This window comes from Chenopodium quinoa, unplaced genomic scaffold (assembly GCF_001683475.1).
Source record: "Chenopodium quinoa cultivar QQ74 unplaced genomic scaffold, ASM168347v1, whole genome shotgun sequence".
NCBI lineage: Eukaryota > Viridiplantae > Streptophyta > Magnoliopsida > Caryophyllales > Amaranthaceae > Chenopodium > Chenopodium quinoa.
This window is the reverse complement of record NW_018745410.1, coordinates 1877715-1900513: the sequence shown is the minus strand read 5'-3', so window position 1 is coordinate 1900513 and position 22799 is coordinate 1877715.

Below are 22799 nucleotides of genomic sequence, written 5' to 3'. Positions count from 1 at the left end.
ACGCGTCCTCCACGGACCACTTAAGACACGCCACGTGTCCACCCATGCCAAATGGGACAACCGGCCATCAAGGCCCATTTCAGTCTAGAAGCCCGATCGGCCCTAGGTTTACCTTAAACCTAGAGAGTTGCACGCTTCCCAAGGCTATAAATACTCGATTAATCCTCATTAATCAAGGGACCGAATACATTACGGAACACTCTAATAACCGGCTGATCTCGCTAGCAAAGCAGATTACCTACATTAAATACTCTCACCTAGAGAGACCTTATTACTTTGATTTCTGTATTAATTACTCCTTAATCAGGTACTAACTTGACCGTTGGAGGCGGAGCTCTCAGGAGTCTCCGTTATTTTGCAGGTACAGGCGTCCGGTTCCAGTCTCGGAATTGTAACTCTCCCGCAGGACATCAGAAAACCCCGAAACATTTGGCGCCGTCTGTGGGGAGAGTACTTCAGAGATGGCATCCAAGTCTGTACCGACCCCAGAAGAGAGGCGTCCCCTAGACGACCCTCAAGTTCAGTCGGACCATGATACCGAAAGTGAATTTGAAGTTGAAACTCATACAGCTCCAGACGGGACCCTAAGGGCCCGCCGTACCCGTCATACTGAAATAAGGGAACGGGAGTATCTTCAAACAGGAAGCGAGCCAGCAGGCGCACCGCTTGCTCGGCAACAGCCGACTGATGGGTCTGCTCCCATCACAAGGAACGAACTCATGACCTTCATGAGGGGATTCAAGGGAGAGATCCAAGAGTTGATCAACAAAAAACCGCCTGCTTCAGTCAAAGAGCAGGCGGCCAAAAAACCTTTCACTTCACTGAAGAGGAAGCCAGTTCAAGGGCGAGAGGCGACTCCCCATCCTAAATCTAAGAAGCGGGAGCCGTCTGCTCTTGATTTCACAAAACTCCGTTATCCTACGGGAAATAGGAAACCGGTTCGTCATATTCAGGCGGACGGGTCAAGGCAAACGTTCACAGATGCTCGGCACCTGCTAGAGCAGAAGAAGAGTGACCGATTATCAGAGTCGGCTTCTACTTCAAATTTTCAGGACAGTTTGCGAAATGCCTCGATGAGGCCAACTCAGTCGTACCATGAGAGTCAGTCAGGCGGCACCTCCCGTCAGTCTGGCTTTCATAGTGCGCAGGCGGTACCAAATTTGCCATTTGTGCCGCAACAACAATATTTTATGCAGCCACCTCCATTTGGTGGACCTGCAGCAAAAAACGTCCAACCTATGGACTGGCAGCTACGGCTGCTTAGACTTGGTGAACAGCCGTCGGCCTTCTCCAAGGAAATTACTGAAGCCGCTCAGCCAGCCAAAGTAAAAAATGTTTTAGTAGGCGCCTATGATGGCACTACTAACCCGGAAGACCATCTGATGGCATTCACCAACCTGATGTACCTTCAAGGGTTGGATGATCCCACTTGGTGCAAGTGTTTCCCAGCAACTCTCAAGGGAATTGCACAGCAATGGTTCGGCAACCTGCCGACTGGTTGTGTAAACAGTTTCAGGACGCTTGCTTACTTATTTGCCTCCAACTTTGCAATGAACATTCCTGCGAAGAAAACGACCCTTGATTTGGGAACAATTCAGCAGGGTGAAAAGGAGGGGCTTCGTTCCTACATCAGGCGGTTCAACCTGATGAGAATACAGATTCAAGGGTTACCGGATGAGGTAGCTTATACTGACTTTTTTAGAGGTCTCAAAGACGGGTCTACCTTCAAATTTGATTTAGTTCGAAAAAGGGTGGCGACTCTTCAAGAGGCCTTGATTGAAGCAGAAGCCTATATACAGGCGACTGATCTGTGTACAATGAAACAGTCGGACGGGAAGAGGTTCGACAATAGAGAAGGACGACAGAAACAGTCGTCCAACAAAGATGAAAAAAGAAAAGGGGTCTGGGCGGCTGATTCCTCTAAACAGCCGGCCAAGAAGAAAAAGGAATTCAAACCATACTCCCCAAAGTATGTGTTTAACAAGGATAACCAGTTTATCCTAAAAGAAATAAAGGGACGGCTCTCAATTGAGAAACCGCTCCCCATGAAGGGTTCTGCGAGCAACCGGAACCAAGACAAAATCTGTGCTTATCATGATGACATTGGTCATCACACCAACGACTGCATTAGTCTCATGCGGTACCTAGACCGCTTGGCTGATCAAGGTGATCTTGACACTTATGTCGAGAAATCTACGGGGAATACTTCCTCAAAAAAGCAGTCGGCCAAAAAGAATCAACAGGCCGACAGTTCCGATACAGATGATGCAGTCGTCTACACCATTGCAGGCGGCTTCTCAGGAGGCGGCCCCACTATTAGGGGCAACAAAGATAATATAAGGCGGTTAGATGTAAATTCCGTTCACCAAGAACGACCGTCCAAATATACATTTCCTGAGATTGTCATCACTGAAGAGGATCTAGGAGGAATAAGGGGGCCGCATGACGACCCTCTCGTTATTGAATGTAAAGTGGCCAACCAGAGAGTTGGTCGAATCCTCATAGATACTGGGAGCTCTTCAGATCTCATCAGCAGCAAATGTCTGTCAAAACTGAAATATCAGACGGACTGCATACATCCGGCCTCCCACCCTTTAATAGGGTTTGGAGGAGGAGTCGTCCACCCACTGGGACGAGTTGATCTACCCGTCCGCCTGGGCGAAAAAGGGGAAGGACGACACATGGTAGTCCGATTCCTAGTTGTAGAGGAACTCTCTGCCTACAACATGATTCTGGGTCGCCCAACCCTGAATAGTGCCAAGGCTGTTATAATCCCGTCACTTATGCTGCTTAAGTTTGAAAGGGACAATGGAACAGTCGGCTCCCTAAGGGGAGATCAGAGGATGGCCCGAGAGTGCTATCTCTCGGATGTCAAACCCACTGCTAAGGCCACTGGGTCAAGTGGAGAAAAAACAGACCTTGACAATGTCAAGGAAAGTGCGCCTGTTCAAGAAACAGGCGACAGAAAAAGAAAGGCGTCCCAGACAGAGTCCGCCAGAAAGGCAAGGAAAATAGACGCCTGTTCTGATTCACAACTGATAGTCAGTACAATGGCGAATACGAAGCAACACATCCGGCCATGATCAAATATTTACAGGCGGTCCGACAAGCAGTCGGCTCCCTTGAGAATTTCCATCTGATCCAAGTACCGAGATCAGAAAACAACCAGGCAGATGCACTCTCGAAATTAGCATCATCCGCCTCCTCCGATACTCCTCGAACTGTGTTTTGGGAAGTAATGGAGAAGAGAAGCATCGAGGAAAATCCTATTGGAATTCTAGACAGAAGCTCAACCTGGATGGATTCAATCAGGGCATATCTGACAAACGGTACACTGCCGGATGATCCTCAACAGGCGGCATCACTGAAAAAACGAGCCTCCTGTTTTGAAATGATACAGGGGGAACTGCACAAGAGGGGGCACCTTCAACCCTTCTTAAAGTGTGTTACTCCTGAAAAGGGACGAGAGATACTAGATGATCTTCACTCTGGTTTCTGTGCTTCCCATATAGGTGGTAGGATGCTTGCTCAAAGGGCAAGGCGGCAGGGCTACTTTTGGCCTACTTTGGAAGCAGATGCAATGGAGATGGTGAAAAAATGTGACAAGTGCCAAAGGTTTGGCAAATTAATTCACCGTCCGGCTACTGACCTCACTACCATTCACAGCCCACTACCGTTTGCTAAGTGGGGCATGGACATTCTGGGTCCATATACGCCTGCTACAGGCGGCAGAAGGTATATACTTGTTGCCGTTGACTACTTCACTAAATGGGTAGAGGCGGAGGCTGTAAAGGGAATCAAGACGAAAGATGTAATTTCATTCATTTGGAAAAACGTCATCACTCGGTTCGGGGTTCCCATGTCTATGGTTTTTGATAATGGTCCCCAATTTGAGACGCCTGTTCTCAAAAGCTGGTTGGGAGACCAAGGAATTGGACATTACTTTGCATCTGTCGGCCGTCCACAAGCAAACGGCCAGGTAGAAGCCTTTAATAAAATCATCTCAGACGGTCTCAAGAAAAAAATTGAACGAGCAGGCGGCCTATGGGCAGATGAACTACCACATGTTCTTTGGGCCATTAGGACGACTGAAAAAGGGGCGACTGGAGAAACTCCATTCCTCCTAACTTATGGTGCAGAAGCTGTTCTTCCAATAGAACACTACGAGCCGACTCTTCGAGTAATGCTATATGACGAAGAGGCAAACTGGGAAGCTATGCGCCTGGCATTAGACTCACCTCCTGAAAAGAGGGGCAATGCTGTTTTGCGCCATGAAATCTACCGCCTGAGAATGACTAGATCATACAACAAAAAAGTGCACAGGCGTCCACTCAAAGTAGGGGACTTTGTACTTAGAAAAATGGAAGCAGTTGGTAGGGCTAACGAGTCTGGCAAACTAACTCCCAACTGGGAAGGACCCTACCGAATCTATGCGGAAGTCAGGGACGGTACCTACCGTCTGGAAACACCAGACGGACAACCGTTGCCTCGAACTTGGAATGTAGATAACCTTAAGAAATATTTCTTTTGAATGATGTAAAGTAAAGAGCTACTTAATAAGTTGGCACTTACTATTCAATTTTGTATTACGAGGGGCATGCCGTCTGTACCTTTACAGTCGGCTACTCTCCATTGAGTTTTTTCACTCTATCTTCAGAGGGGCATGCCGTCTGTACCTTTACAGTCGGCTACTCTCCATTGAGTTTTTTCACTCTATCTTCAGAGGGGCATGCCGTCTGTACCTTTACAGTCGGCTACTCTCCATTGAGTTTTTTCACTCTATCTTCAGAGGGGCATGCCGTCTGTTCCTTTACAGTCGGCTACTCTCCATTGAGTTTTTTCACTCTATCATCAGAGGGGCATGCCGTCTGTACCTTTACAGTCGGCTACTCTCCATTGAGTATTTTACTCACAATACTTAGCTAAAAAGATTAGGGCCTGGCCGACCCTGTGCCTAACAGGCGGCTACCCTTCTTTGACTTAGCACCTACGTTCACCAAGAACTTACCTAGGCCACCGGCCGAATGATCAGACCAGGCGCCTAGTCAACTGATCTAACTTTTAAAAACTAATCCGACCTGTCCCAACATTATAGCAGGCGTCCGGCGGCATCCATTCGGATGAAATTCGTCGCAGAGAGCAGCTCCCTTTTGGGTGGAACATTGTTCTATAAACTAATTACACGGCACCTATACGACTGTCCCAAAGGGCAACCACGTAGCCGTTTTTGAGACAAGGATAACTCTATCACTAACCAAACCAGTGGTAGCAGTTGACATCTGAGTCAGATGACCGCCTGTATTACTTGGGATAAATGCAGGGGGTACCTATTGAGATAATAGCCAACAAACATTGGCGAATCAAGGGGTCTAGCCGGCCTACGCCGCCTGGTACCTCTACTTCTCAAACAAAAGTGACGGCGACTGAGTAACTCCAAAGTTAACTCATAGTCACTCCTTCAAATTTGGTATGGAACCTAAAAAGTTTGAGTCGTCCGCCTGTTTTATACAAACAAGGGCACTCGAACCCCTATTCCTACTGGATAACCTATTGAGTTAATAGCCAACAAACATTGGCGAATAAAGGGGTCTAGCCGGCCTACGCCGCCTGGTACCTCTACTTCTCAAACAAAAGTGACGGCGACTGAGTAACTCCAAAGTTAACTCATAGTCACTCCTTCAAATTTGGTATGGAACCTAAAGTTTGAGTCGTCCGCCTGTTTTATACAAACAAGGGCACTCGAACCCCTATTCCTACTGGATAACCTATTGAGTAAATAGCCAACAAACATTGGTAAATCAAGGGGTCTAGCCGGCCTACGCCGCCTGATACCTTTACTACTCAATCAAGATTGTGACGAAGACTAAGTAACTCCTATGTTAACTTAATAGTCACTCAAACTTAGTACTGAGCCTAAAAGGTACGAGTCGTCCACTTGTTTTTAATAAACAAAGGCTCTCAACCAATACTCTTGCTAGGTTAACAAATAACAAATTAGAGGCCAACATTGGCAATAAAGGGAAACAACCGGTACCCGCTGCTTGTTTTCCTACTTAAATTCCTTGGCTACTTGGTAATTCTATTTACTTGGTCAAATTGAATAAAGAGTTCGAATACCGATTGATTAAATGGCCGACTGATCATCTATCCTGGAAACAGACAACCAGTCGTCCAGGGGCATAGGCGGCATACTTACTATTTGTACCTGTCTTAACGTTCGGCCATGCACAACAGTCTGTCTAGTGAGCAAATTTCAAATACTTAGACAAATTTGAACAAAAACAAAAAATTTGATTAAAATGAGCCGGCCATAAAGACCAGCAGAATATTCAAAACCCCGGCCCCCTGGCTGGGTAATTACAAAGCAAACGGCACGCAGGCCGTGAAAAAAAAAAATATATACTTAAAGCTTAAGAAGGGGGCAGTTCAGTATCAGCAGCAGCCGCCTGGTCAGCACTCTTCTTGCTGGACTCGGCCTTCGCTGCATCATCTTTTGATGCCTTTCCCCCAAGTGGCACAAGCGCCACAACCGGCTCTTCCTCCTCCAACGCAACGTCCATCGCCTCTTCTTCAGCAGCCGCCAGGATCTGTTGATTATATATTTCCGAACACTGGCGGTACGTTCTTTCCCATGAGGCAAAGTCGGCACTGGGGAACAGTCGTTCCCAGGTCATGCGTTGGATTTGGGCGGAGTCTTCCACCATCTCCCGGACGAGCTCTTGTTTTTCTTGCTCGGCCTTGTCCGAGAGCTCTTGGGTAAGACTCTTCTCCTGGTTCACCAGGCGTTCTTTTACGTTAGCCAAAGATTTCTCCATGGCTTCGTAAGAGTGCATTTTCTGACGAAGGGGCTTCAGCTCGGCTTTAAGTTTGGTGACGGTCCCCTCCAGCTCGTCAACCTTCTTTTGGGCCGCCTCTAGCTGAGCCCGAACAGCGGCGGTCGCCTGCGCCTGATAATAAAGAAGATCAATGGTCAGTACTTCATTTTGGGCAATTTGAAACATTGCTTTATCACAGCTGGAGGCGGCCATAGCCTTTGCGGCCTTTACCTCTTTGTTTTTCCGATCAATCGGCTTGCGAAGGCTGTTGACTCGGAGCAGGGCCTAAGTACAAAGAAAAACAGGCGTCAGTTTCCAATCAAAAGGGTTAACAGGCGTCCTGGAACTTCAAAAGGGTATACCTCAGCTAGGATCCCCGAAATTCCATCGAGGTCAAGGGTGCCGGCACCCTTGACCGCCTCCCTGTCAGAGGGAGGAACTACTTTAACCATTGACTTGGCTACCTCAACCAAGTCAAGTCCCTGGGGGCCGGCTGCATTAAGCAGAAGGAAAAACAAGTTAGACCTAATCAAGAAGGAAGCAAGAGTGAGTTTTTACAAGCAAGTGTCCATACATCTAGGCGGCCCCGCCTGGGTTTTTGAAGAAGTGGCCGGCTGCTTCTCAGCCGCCACTGTTTTCCTGGAAGACCCAGGAGAGCTTGCAACAGTCGTTCTCCGGGCCTTGGGGTCCGGCTGTTGCGAGGAAGAAGCCCTTGGAGTGCCAGACTGAAAACAAAAAGAGTTAGTATATGCATAATACAACTTAAAGGGGAAGAGTTTTCAAAGCTTACCAAGGGTGCCTCCTTGCTGGGGGAGTCGGCGTACGACTGCTTCATTAGCGAAACCCGCAGCATGGCCGCCGCAGTCTTAGATGCTGTTATTTTACTCATGGCGTCGGCTGAAAGAAATAAACAGCAAAGTTAGTAAAAATCCCAAGTAAACAAGGCGTGAAAAAACAGAGTATTCGTCAGGCCGGCTACCTCTAGAGCACCGACTGCCGAGGCCACAGGCGGCCAAGAAGTACTCATCATAGAGCCACTTGAAGCTCGGGACGCAGTGTAGGGGTACTTGCTCTCGTACCCCTGAAGTAGAGTTCACCCTAGTCTCTACTTTGAAGAGTCCTTTGTCTAGGATCTCTCTTTTAGCCTTTGGGGGAACAGGCGGCATGCTGCGGCCGCCTGCAAGAAGAGGCGGATCCCTGTTCCACTTGTTAAATCGTTTGTTCAGCTCCGTGTCTGAACTCTCGATAATAAGGAAGGTGTTCCGCCAATCCTTCCATTTGTTTGCCTTACCTCTCGTCATGAGGTAACCCCTGTGGCTTGTTAGTTGATACCAGCCGGTACCTCCCGACTTAGGGGTCCGGCTGAGATAGTTCATGTGGGCGAAAGCCTCAAAACTTGGCTCCACCCCGTTCAGTTCGCACCCGGCCACATAGCCGAGTACGTTTACCCAAGAGTTGGGGGCTAACTGCCATAACCCCAGATCATACCCATCTAAAATCCGCTGAACAGCCGGATGTAATGGGAAGCGCAGACCAGCTTTGATGGCCGCCACATAGCAGCCAAAACAGCCGTCACCATAGCTGGTACCAGCCGGCCAGACGACAGTATCTTCTGGATCCGGCACAAACAGTAAATACTCCGGGCCCATTTTGTGGTTAGCAATAAAGCTCGCCACGTTGTCTCGCATGGTTGCGATCCGGCCCCGGGGCACCCTGCAGTAGTAGGGGGTGTTTTCCTCTCTGTAAGAGGCGGACGGCTCTGCCCAATTATCCCCCTTCTCCACTGCATGGGAACTTCTCGCCTCTTGTAGGCGGTTATGTTTTTCTTCTGAGTCAGAAGAACTATGGTCAGAAGAGCTGGAATCGGACTCGTCCCCTGACGAGTCCGAAGAGGACGACGCCTCCCCTCTCCTAGAGGGGCCCGCCTCCTCTCCCTTAGAAGGAGCAGAAGGTAAATTAGACATGTCCACGGTTAGATGAGAAGGGAACACCTTGGTCCCTCTCTCAGAACTGTCAGCTTGACAGTCGCCTCGTTCCACATCTGGCGCCTGGTCAGATGTTTCGCTAAGGAGTACCCTTTGGGAGGAGCCGTCTGAGTTTGATATTCTAGCAGTCTTTTTTGTTCTGGCCATCACGTTCTGCATAGACACAGATTCAGTCGGACTTTGTATAAAGGGCAAAGATGGGTCCAGAAAAGGGCAGGCGGCACTCCTAGTCCTAGATTCAGCCGTCCCCGGTGACCGGCTGATCACTAACTTAGGGCGTGTCGTGTGCTTCCATGGTGCCATTTCAAAAAATAAAAAGAAAATTAAGAGTAAGAGAACTGAGTTACCTGAACGGATGACAGTTGATGAAGTCCTGAAAGTTCGGGTCAGTCGGCTTGTCAGAACAGGCGGTAGGCAGAAAAAGTCCGAAAATGTCAGAGCAAGTTCAGGGGTCCGAATGTTCTCGCAAAAATTCTCAAATGTGAAAATGACCGAAGTCAGCACTTCCTTTTATAGGCAAAATGAGAAGGCGAAGGGTCGCCTCCGAATTCAAATTTGGGCGGGAGAGTCTCCCGGCCGTCTGCAAGGTGACACCTGTAACGGGCCGTCGCCTGTCACCGTGCGACACCTGTCACAGGCGACACGTGACCAGTCGCGTGCCACCTGTGAGGGGCAAATGATTAGGGGATTTTTATCCACCAAGCGCCGTTTGACAAGTGGACCAACCAGGTTCCGCCACGCGTCCTCCACGGACCACTTAAGACACGCCACGTGTCCACCCATGCCAAATGGGACAACCGGCCATCAAGGCCCATTTCAGTCTAGAAGCCCGATCGGCCCTAGGTTTACCTTAAACCTAGAGAGTTGCACGCTTCCCAAGGCTATAAATACTCGATTAATCCTCATTAATCAAGGGACCGAATACATTACGGAACACTCTAATAACCGGCTGATCTCGCTAGCAAAGCAGATTACCTACATTAAATACTCTCACCTAGAGAGACCTTATTACTTTGATTTCTGTATTAATTACTCCTTAATCAGGTACTAACTTGACCGTTGGAGGCGGAGCTCTCAGGAGTCTCCGTTATTTTGCAGGTACAGGCGTCCGGTTCCAGTCTCGGAATTGTAACTCTCCCGCAGGACATCAGAAAACCCCGAAACAATAACTAATGATTAGTTTAACTTAATTCCAGATTATTTTGAACATGTAAATTCGTGTTTTAGTTTTTAGATTTTCGTTCGTTAATATTAATCCCGTTTTAATCCCGATCAGATTCTGAACTCATCCGATTTTGATGAAAAAATAGTGTTTTCCATGTGGAAACAACGTTTTAAGAAAGACTTACTACCTTTGGTAGTAAGCTCTACCCTCTCGTGGCCAAATTCAGCCTCTAAATATGATTTTCGGGCAGTTTTTGATTTTTAACGAAGTTTTTTTTTACTTAAAATATTATCCTTGAGTTTGATTAATAAAATTAATTATGTTTAAAGTTAATTAAACATAAATATATGTTTTTATTGAAGTTTTAAGTGTTGGAAATAGTTTCTAAGTACTACTTTTAATGTTTTATAAAGAGGGTTTAATCACCCATTAAAAAGGGAGATTTTTAGGGGTTTTTATATAATTTTCAGATTTTTATTAGACTTTGAACTTGCTGTAATTTCATGTATAAGAGTGTATTTTAAGGTTTTTATGAAGAAAATTTAAAGAACTATATATAAGCCTTTAATTTTAACTAAAGGGGAGGTTTTAAAGTGTTGTTTGATTTGGATTTTGAAGGTTTTAAAGTAAGTTAGTATTGCTGTAAATTTGATTGATTGGGTATTGATTGAGATGTTATTATTTGGCTTAGGAGAGGAGTTTATTGAAGGTGATTTCTAGTTAGTAAAGTGGCATACCAATTCGTTTGCTCAAGGTACGTACAAGTTACGAAACCTTTCTTTTAGGTGCATGTTTAAGGACGACGGATCGAGAACTTAGTATCATGTATAGGGATGACTGAGTTAAATTGCTTGGTTATAAATTGTGAATTTCGTATAACGTGCACTATTTTATATTGCAAGTATTATTTGTGCTCTAATTATGCAAGGTGCGCTTAGAGGCAAAGGTATATTATTGGTGTAATGATTAATTTATTACTCATTCATGATTATGCAAGCAGGATGAGTAAAGGAAGAATTTAAGTCTTCTAAGACGAGGTTAAGGTTTTGGGGTGTCTTATGCACTCAAGGTGTTTATACACCGAGGTAGTAAATGAATAAATAATAAATGTTGCTTGCCACTAATAAATCAAGAATTGAAATTGAAAAGTTGTTTTACTTGATTGAATTGATATTGGATTGATTGTATTGTTATGCATATGAGTCATCACCAAGTCTAAACCTGTAAATCACGTAAAGTGCAAGTTGGATGAGCAATAAAACTCTGGATTGGTGCACTTCTGGAGTAATGACAATCAGGGGTTGGGGTACATGGGGTATTAGCCGTGTACTTTTCTCGAGGCCGTCTGATCTACGAGTCTCTTATTTCAAATATTTTTCAAAACTAGGAGTTAGGTGAGATCTCATACTAACTACGGTCACGGAGTCGCGCCCGTGGTCGTTGGATGTTTATTGATGTTTCCGAAAGGAGGCATGGGGTTTTTCTTTTATTGATGTTCCAAATGGAGCATGGGTTGGACAACCTTGTCTATTGCGTAATCCAATGAATAAAAATAATGATTTACCTATTATTAATTAATGGAGTCTTAGTAATATAAATAGTTGAGTCGTGTGTTGAGTCTATAATTTAATGATGCATGATGATTGATTATTAGTAGCATGTTATGGATTTCTTAATTTATTTTGCAGCTTGTATGTACTCAGCTTTGCTGATTGCGTGCTTTGTGTGTCTTTCTTTGGTCATGGCCTTCGCCTTTCAATGACCCTTTGACGATCCAATTTTTACACTTGTAATATTGGGGAGCAGAATTACCACAGGTTCTTACACATGCAGCATTCATCAGGGTTGTGGGATCTTGAGTAGAGAGTTGATTGTTTGCATTTTATTTCTTTTGCAAGTTTGAATTTATTTTAATTCGATTTTATTTGACACTAATTCTTTTGGGTTTGAATTTATTCGAACACTTGAATTAATCACTTACTACTTTTATTGGGTTTTGAATAAGGGCCTTAATGGTTCCAAGTTGTATGACTTAATTTGGTTTCATTCGTTGGTTTTGAAACTTATTTATAACTGATTTAGTTTTTCCGCTGCTATTTTCTGATAAAGCCTTAACGTTTGAACACGTGGCGGTAGCACGCCAGTAATTCTCTTGAATGTTGTTCAGGGTCCTCACAAGTTTAAAGAGAGAATTATTGGGGTGTTACAAGTTTCATGAGGTGGTGCTATCCTTTTGAAAGGCACATGGGTACATTACAAAATAAAGTACGGAACCGGGCTCACCCGGAAGGAAGTATGATGCAAGGGACCGTGGGTGAGGAGATAGGTAACTTTGTGGTGGACTATATAGCCGTTGTTCAACCTATTGGTCTTCCTACACTAGTAGAAAAAATGCTAATTGTAACTGGCAAAATTGACTTTTTGTAACTGGCATTGGTGGTTACGAATGCCACCGTTACAACTAATGAAAATTATTCGTAACTGGCTAATGTTAGTTACAAATAATGTACTATTCGTAACTGGCTTAAACTAACGCCAATTACAAATAGGCTATTTTCCAAGTTAGAAAGCATACTATTTGTAACTGGCGTTAAGTTACGCCGGTTACAAATAGAATATTATTTGTAACTGGCATAGCCTAACGCCAGTTACGAATAGTGTTTTTATTATAAAAAAAATAAATAAAATGGTAGCAGTAGCAAATAGCAAATTCCTCTACTGCCACCACCCGTACACTACATTTATATTTTTTTAATGTAAAGACCATTAATTGTTAATAAACTTTAATAAAATACAATAACTATCAATCTAACCAATATAAGACCAACTTTAAACGGCATCTTGTAAATTATATTGAATTGATGTACTTGTAAATTACAAATATTTATCACAATTCACAATAAACAATACTCTATAACTAAAAAAAGCTAGTTAGTTAATTGATACAATGGTCAACCTTAAAATTTTGACGATTTTGTCTCTGTCTGCTTCACAAATTTGACTCTTCTGTATGGGATAGCAGCAGTTCACACTAAGCACTTGATATTGCAACAGAATTCTGCATGGCAAAGAAATAAAAACATAAAAAAAAAAAAAAAAAAAGCCAAAATTAAAAAAAGGTTGTTTCAGACAGTCACCAAGTGAACTCTTCCAACATGGACAATGCACAAATTGAGTGGATATAAAAGAATAAAATAAGCATAAAAACTCATATGAAAAACTTCAGTCACTTATTAGACAAAACTAGTCAAATAAATTCAACACATAAATCAAAACCAGTAATTTCAATTATTAGACAAAAGTAGTCACAAATAAATTCAATACAGAAATCAAAACCCCACATATAAAATACAACAAAACATAGATAGCAGATGCTTGGTGCCTAAACTAGCTCAATTTTCAGTTTCTTAGGTGTCTGAACTAGCATAATCTATTTTTCTGAAGTGGCAGGTGGTCAATGTTTCACCACTTATAGTTGTAGAAATATCCAAGATAAGTGAGCCTTTTAAATTGCATACCTGATGAGCCTGCATCATTACAAGTAACATATGAGCCCTGACCATTGCAAAACAAATGAGCCTACAATCATTGGAAGCAAATAATGAGCCTGCACCAATAAATGTGTGACTTTGAGGAAGATATGTACCACGTGACCTATAATTGTAAATTACCAAAAGAGCTTCAGAACAGCAGCCACGTGACCTATAATTGTAAATATACAACCTAATTACTAAAGATGCACAAAAATTCAAGGCAATTTATCAAAGCTTAATTGTTATTTCCATATTCCATAAGCTAGACGCTAGCAGCCCATAGTTTGAGATAAGCCCTTATTCAAACAACACATGATTTGACAGTAAAAGCAGGTGCCTGACATAGAATAGAATCATGGACAATAATTAATGGATTTAAAGGAAAGAATTAACCTCTAAAAGACATAGTACTTCTAATTATAACACTCCATATTTAGTAAACAAATCTGGACTAAGATTTTAATTATAATCACTAACTTTGCTCTCAAACTCTTAGATATCGAACCTCAAGACAAGTTGTAAGCTGATGTAAACATAATCAATATAATCAGCCAATTTAGACTAAGGTCAACCCAATCATATGCAACTAAAGTTAGCAAGAAGTGGTAATACTTCACATCCAAGCAACATCTCTAACAAAAACAATCTTACCCAAGCAACCACATTCTGTTTGCGCCCGTCTTTTGTGCTATCAATTGCTTTTCTTCCTATGATAAGCTCTAATAAAACAACACCAAAACTGTATATATCTTATTTAAAAGTCAGCTGACTCGTCATTGCATAATCTGGTGCACAATAAGCATATGTACCCATTACCCGAGTCAATACATGAGTATTATTGTCTCCAATTGGACCCACTTTGGCCAGCCCAATAAAATCCGATAGTTTAACGTGATAGCCCTCGCCAAGAAAGATATTTGAGCATTTCAAATCACGGCATTTTACAGGTGGCTCCATCTTGTCATGCAAATATTCTAATCCCCTAGCCGCCCCAGCAGCTATTTTCATCCTTCTGTTCCAATCAAGAACCTTCTTCTTATTTCGGAGGTTTGCAGCATTCATTATCAAGGGAATACAAAAAAATGCATTAGGATATGAAAAAAATTGCTAGAGAAGGACTACTGTAGCAAAAAAACACACAGAGGCGCCTATGTACCGTGTAGATGGCTTTCTAAGGATCCTAGTGGCATGTACTCATACACCAACAACCTCTGATTACCCTCATCACAGTACCCAATTAATTTCACAAGATTAGGGTGATCAGCTAGACTAAGCGTCACCACTTCAACAACAAATTCCCTGATGCGACCTGTACTCCATTACGATTGTTAATCTTTGGACTTTCAATTGTGATAAGACCTTACGGTTAGCAATTCTAGAGAGGTATTAATCACAAATTTGCAACCTGAGTTCATATTTATTCTACGTTTAATACACAAATCCTAGTACAAGCAACAATTTCACAATCAAATAAAAAAATTGGCTTAATATTCCTCAAAAGTAATAAAATTACAAAATCAACAACTAACAAACCATTTTTTAGTCACTAATTATCACAAAACATGACAAAAATTATCTTTGAAAATAAACATGAAATCCTTGAATTGGAGAAAAAAAACATATAAACAAAGATGAACATAAAAAGTAATCTGGTGGAAAGTAAGCAGCCATGCATGTACACTTGCACACTTGTGCACTGTTTTAAAGAGAGGCTTCATACAAACCTACTTTAAATAAACATTTATGCTATAATCAAAGCTATATATATACATTAAGATATATGCCATGAGAGTATGAGACTAGGCAATTCAAACTCACCATATATCAAAATAAAAGACCATTATATTTTCACCATTAATAGCAACTACTTCACTATCTATCCAAACATCATGGTCCTCAATTCAAACAAGAGATCTGACAGCTACGCAGACTTAAGCGACTTGCAAAATGCAAAACAATCTTGTGAAAGATGATCTAAAAGAACCGGAATAAGAAGATCAAGCAAAATACAGTCAACATTGCCTTGTTAAGAGGGCAGTAAGACAGTCATGCAAGGAAAATTCAGCAATAATGATACATGCTAATTTAGATTAAAAACACTAAATTTTTATCATATGTCAATACTTGAAATTATTAGCCATATGAGCTTTAGTTATGCACTCATGTTTCTCGACTTTTATTTTTCAAATATCAAAGTTTTCCATAAGATAAATAAGATAAGTTTCACTAAAGTTATTAGAATTAGCATCAATATACTACATATATGAGAGATCTGAGTACAGAGATATGAATGGCTCCAAGCTCATATTTTGTATGGATTGTCCAATTCCTACATTTTAAGAAACTAGCAGCAAAATTTGTTTCACAGGAACCAAGAACTATCAATATTTATGAATTCTAATCAGTTAAGTGGTCGAAAATTTTCCTGAGAATTTATCAGATGAACATTATCTATAAAACAGAAAAATTGAGTTTTCAAGCAGGGTGTCTCAAACTCTAGATAGGCTTTAATCACAAATTTGCAACCCCTAGCACAAGCAAAAATTTCTAAATAAACTCAAATTATGGCTTAAAATTTTTCGAAAACTGACGTTTTCAGTCACATGCACTAAAATCTTCAAAATAGAAGCTTGTTCATATTTGTTAATTTTGAATCCCTTAAAATAGTGATAATTAAAATTTTAAAATTTCTCATAGAAGTATTTAAAAAGAAGACACACTATATATCACAATAAAAGATTTTACCTGAATTGAAGAGCCATACCGAATCTTTCAGCCCAGCAAATTGTTCAACAAGACACCGATTTAAGAATTATGAGCTTCAATTTATCAGCTCGAAAATATCGCAACCTAGCATCTCAAATAAAAGTAGATCAACTTTAATTCCAGTTTAATATGAACGAGTTTGCAATCGGAAAGTAATAAAACCCCAAAACTTCTATTAAATTAAATTGACAAACAGAAGCACAAACCCTAGAATTGTTTTTAGATCTTTTTATTAACTAATGGCTTAATGATTAAAAAAATGTAAATTAGGTGGAGATCGAGAGCATATGTACCTTAATGATATTGTTGAAGAATGAGTTTTGGTTTTGGAGAAGTTTTAAGCAATTTTGGAGGAGCTATAGAGCAGTTTTGAGAGGAGAGAGAAAAGCTATGGATTTTGTGAAAAAATGGGGAAAAGGAAGAAGGGTGAGTCGTGTAAGTATTTGTTTACCTAAAAAAAAAAAGTCGTGTAAGTATTTGTAACTAACTTTAGCAAAGCCCATTACAATTAATAAAGTCAATAAAGTTAAACCTATTATTTATAACTGACCTTTTTTATGCCCATTACTAATAGTTAGTCAGCCTGTCATTGACCTACTATATGTAACTGGCCTTGATTATGCTAGATACTAATAATAATTTATTTGTAACCCGCATTATTTATGTCAGTTACTAATACTCTTGTTGTAACTAACATAACTTATGTTAGTTACTAATAGGGCGTTACAATTAGCATTTTTTCTACTAGTGCTACTTCTCGACATGAAGGGAGACTTGATGGTCATGGCACAATTGGGTCGAAACGAATGTCACCTAACCGAGATCAGTTCTTACAAGCACACCTTTATGTGTTGCACCATGTTACAGATGTGCACCCATATTTAGACGAGCACATGGCTAGTTTGCTTGATGAATTTCCATTGAAAGGTGAAAGGGCACTTATGCAGTTTCATAATAAGAGGTTTGTCGATTGGTTTTGTGATCGAGTAACGGGTCGATTGGATGATACCAATTTGACTGATACAGTACGGTGGTGTTAATTCTGATGAAATACAACAAGAGGGGGGGTGAATTGTAGTATGTTCCTAGTGCCTACTTTTCGCGGAATATAAAACTGATTGCTGTTAGGAACTTAGACAATGCAAAGCGGATTTTACGAGGAAACCATCCAGGGCCCAACTGGAAGTAAAACCTCGACCCTACCTTAGGGATTTCAAACACAAACCATTTCACTATAATAGGGAAAACACCAAGTTACAACCTATTAGACACGGACCTTTATTTCACAAGTTTCTCACTGGACTTGCTACTTGATAGGACCCTAACCTACCCAATCTAAGTACCACACTTAGATTCACTCGTACCACCAAAGTACTACACGTACTGCCAAAGTACAAACTACTTGTACCACCTAAGTACAAAACTACTCGTACTACCAAAGTACTACCCACTCGGCCTCACACTAGAAGCTCAATCGACCTCACCTAGAAGCTCATACATTGCACTCTTACAAAATAATTATAACGAGAATCCTCACGAACTCTCACACCCCAATACATAAAACACTCAAAACCTTTTTTCCCAATTACAAGCTCTCAAAGAATAACTCTAAATACATATCAATGAATAAAGAGATAAAACTAATATACTGGACACTTCAAGATCTGTCTGGAACTTACTGGACGAACTATAACTGGAACCTGACTGGAACTTCGACCTGGAGGTTTGACTTAGCTTCGTGGTGAAGGATGAAACCATTAAGCACGACCACTAAGCTTCATCAGCCTCAACTTTGAATGAATACATATGAGCATATTTATAGTACACCCAAATTATTCTTTTCGTAAAAGATAAGTTTTATTAAAAGATAGAAATAAAAGATATTTTCCAAAAATAAGTTTTCCAAAAATATATCTTTTGTTAAGAATATATTCTATCAATAATAATAAGATATATTTACCATAAAATCAGATTTTATCTAAATCTTATATTTTCCAAATATACTAATATATCTTTTAACAAAAGATATACTTACCATATCTTTTTACAAAAGATATACTTGCCATATCTTTTTATAAAACATATACTTACCATATCTTTTTACAAAAGATATATTTACCATATCTTTCAACAAAAGATGTACTTGCCATAAAATTACATTTTATTTAAAACTTATTTTACTGAAAATATTTTCCAAAAATAACTTATCTTTTTCCAAAAGGGATTTATTAGAAAATAAATATTTTTATTCTGTAAAACCAAATCCCTAAAAGATATGCACGTATTAGGTAAATATTTATATCATTAAATTCGACCTGCGACCTTTAACGACGTGCAGACCTAAGTTCCGATTAGGTTCTGGAACTCTGACAGTCTCTGAGTTCCTGACAAGTCAGTAACTCTAATTTCATTGACTATCATGAGTTCACCTTGGTTCTTTAGACTTGTTCAAGACTGACTTTTATGTCCAACATACTTACATGAATCCTAGAGCGACATACTTCGATTTCTCCGTCTTCATGTTGTTTCTTTGAAACACTTGTTCTGGAATCTTGTAATATTGATGTATTCTATATCTCGGGGCAAGTTCCTGTTAGGGAACTTAGATAGTTCTTGTTAGAGAACTAAGTTCCTGTTAGGGAACTCTTCATGTACCTGTTAGGGAACATGGAACACTTCATGTACCTGTTAGGGAACATGCTCCGGCTTTCGTGGGAAAGCATGCCGAAAGTTCCTTTTGGATCTTGTTAGAGAATACCTTCAGGTTCCTTCGTGGTTTGGTTCTCATGGGAGAACCTGCTTTAGGTTCATTCATTCTCTCTTGTTCCTCTTAAAGTCTTCTATGTTCCAACCCATTGACTTCACCTAAGTCAGTTCCTGTCTTCACATAAAAACTTAAGAGAAACATTAGATTGAAGTTTGTTTGTCATAAACAAACTTCAAGTGAGAGAACTAATTAAACTTAAAGCTTATGTAAATACTCCTACACATATACAACTCATGTATGCATAGTGTACTTACCTTATGAAGCTAACATATGCAAACACCTATTTACATAGTTACCTTCATGGTTCTTTAGCCATCATCATGTTTATCAACTATAACACTCGTCATTGTTCTTGTTTCTCTATTGTTTATCATATATTGCTCAGGTTCCTTATATATATATATATGTGACTGCTCAGGTTCCTTGTATCCTGTTCCAAGTATAACTTGTTCTTTCTATGCACAACTTAACAAACACATTAGATAGATAATCATCATTAGTTTACAATCATCAAAACCTAATTACTCAACAGGTGGCTTGTGTACGGTCCTAGGGATAATGTTCGTTCATTTGAGGGATATGACACAATGGGTACACTTTTTGGACTAAGGGTCGGGATTTGAAATCTTCCTCTACCCAAAATAGTGGTGTAACGCTTGTGGCATCATCAAGGGAGTTTGCAAGTGCTAAGGATAAATCACATGTCGATGCAAAGTTGTCATACTATGGTCGAATTCAAGAAATATGGGAGCTTGATTATTGTAACTTCACGGTTGCTTTTTTCAAGTGTAATTGGGTTGATAATATCAGGCGTAACGTCAAATATTATGACTTTATCCTTGCATCTCAAGCTAAGCAAGTGTTCTACGTAACTGACCCCGTCGATTCAAAAAGGTGTATTGTGCTAGCTGGCAAAAGAAGAATCCTAGGCAATGGAGATGTTGAGGATGAGGAAGAATATGATGCGTTTGATGATTTTTCACCTTTCACTGTTCCTATACCTGTTGTACCAAATGACATAGACGACGAAACAAGTTATATGCGATCAGACCACAACGAAGGAATTTCAGATTGAGGTAGTATGATTAAAAGTTAGTAATGGCAGAAATGACATAAATGAGCTTGTATTTGACCCAAATCCTTTGTTTTGTATATAAACTAACATGTTTGTAGTTTGAAATGGCCTAAGTGTACTCATTATCATGCAAATACAAGGTTATAGGACCATAAGTAGGTGAAAATGGCTTAAATGAGCTTCTACTTAACCCAAGTCCTTTGTTTTGTATATAAACTAACATTTAATCATTCTAACAACTCATATTCATTATATTTAACATGTTTTTAGTTTGAAATTGTCTAAGTGTACTCATCATTATCATGCAAATACAAGGTTATAGGACCATAAGTAGGTGAAAATGGCTTAAATGGGCTTCTACTTAACCCAAGTCCTTTGTTTTGTGTATGAACTAACAATTATTCATTTTAACAAATCGTATGCATTATATTTAACTTTTTTGACGTTTGAAATTTCATAAGAGTATTCGTTTGCACTAATACTTTACTATACACTAATATCGTTTTATGTTTGTTTTGACAGGTGCTTATATCTCATGAAGGACGATCATGACCTTCATTGTAGGGCTGTGCACAGGTTCAGAACCGGACCGGACTGGACCGGGACCCCTTGGACCTGAAGACCTGAATATGGATATTTTGAGGACCGAGGACCGGACCTGAAAAAATCAGGTCCAAACCTGTCCAGACCTGAAATTTCAGGTCCGGTCCGGTTTTAGACCTGTTTCAGCAATTTTATTGTTTTTACCCTTGAAAAAATAATTACATAACAACCTATTAAGAAGGCATACATATTAAGTTAAAAACTACAAGTCAAAGGTCTATAAGTACTACAAGTCAACAAGTCTTACTACAAGTTTAGAATACGTTTAACTATTTAAGTACTACTTAAAAATTACAAAAGTCCACCAAATTAGAAATACAATGACAAGTTTTGAACACGGCAGATTTATAACAAGAGTTTCAATAAGAAGATCTTTCTTGCTCCATCAAACTTTAGGAATCATATGAGAGAGTCTACATATACAACATCATCATCTTCATCCAACGTCGTACCTTGAAATTCTATAAACATGGAAAAAAATATCAATGAGAATGGAGAAAATTATTAACATGAAGAAAAATAAGTAACCAATTTATAATTACCTTTCTCAACTTCCTCTAAGTCTCACATTTTCCTCCACATCAAATCCGGAGGATACTCCCTTAGCATGTAGCCAATCTTGTGTACAAATGAGAGCTTGTACCATCTTTCATTAATAAAAAAAAATCAAAATTCAACATTATAGTGTGTATTGTGGACTTGTATTAAATATAACAAATAAAATAGAAAAAATGCATTACCTTAGGAGTCAATGAACTCCTAAATGGATCAAGATGACGACCTCCGGCACTAAAAGCGGATTCCGATGCAACTGTGGACAGCGGAATAGCTAATATGTCCCGTGCCATACGTGAAAGAATAGGATATCGATGTCCATTTCTACTCCACCAAGTCAAGGCATCTGATGATTCTTCTTCCACACCTAATTGTTCATTTTAATACCTCTCAAACTCGCTCCTTACATACCCACCAGACCCTTTCATCCTTTTAGCTCTGTCCCTAATACTTTTTTCATACTCATCCCTTCCCCTCCTATATCAAGATCCCCATTTGAATCAATTGGCATATCATCAACACTTTTTCCACTTTGATGAGCAACAGAAGGATACTTACTTCTATACTCATCAAACAAAGAGTAAGCAGCTTCTTTCACATCATTAGAAAGCTTAGTGCCAATATCCTTACCATAAAGGTCGGTAAGTGTTAATTCAACAACAATCATCTTAGTACGAGGGTCAAGTATAGCAGCAATGTAGATTAGTTTGTTCATTTTGTCCACATTTCCCCAATACTTATCAAACTTCTTTTTCATTGTAATGCCATTGCTTTAAAATTTTCATCCAAACTTTCCTCCCACTTGTTCAACATATTATACACAGCAGCAATCTCAAACATACCTCTATTACTAGTAACATAAAGAGAACCAAAAATGCGGCGAGTTAACAAGTAAAATCCTCTCAAAAACACTATCAATTTCTCCACATTTTTCCAATCATCTAATTCTGGGGGCTTTTCATTCTCCTTTAAACCATCCCCATTTGGCAAAGATATACCACTAAAAACACGTTGAAATTTCAAAGCCGTATCTAACATTGTATAAGTTGAATTCCAACGAGTAGGAACATCAAAAGATAAAGAAGACTTGCAATCAATGTTTAACTTTTGCACAAGATCTTTAAACCTTTGTATTCTGGCAGGAGAATTTTTAACATACTTAAAAGCATTTCTAACCCTATCAATGCATACACCATGCTCTTTAATACCATCCCACACAATCAAATTAATAATATGAGCAATACATCTAACATGAAGATATTTTCCATCACCAACACATCCCATTCGTTGAATCATTCTTTTTAAGTGAGCACAAACAACATCATTTGAACAAACATTATCAACGATAACACTAAACAACTTATCCTCAATACCCCAAAATTCCAAACAAGCCTCAACCACTTTTCCAATAGCTTCACCCTTATGACTAGAGATTGGACAAAAATTAATAATTTTTTTTGTGCAATTTCCAATCATTATCAATGAAATGAGCCGTGAGACACATGTAATTAATTCTTTGTATTGATGTCCAAGTA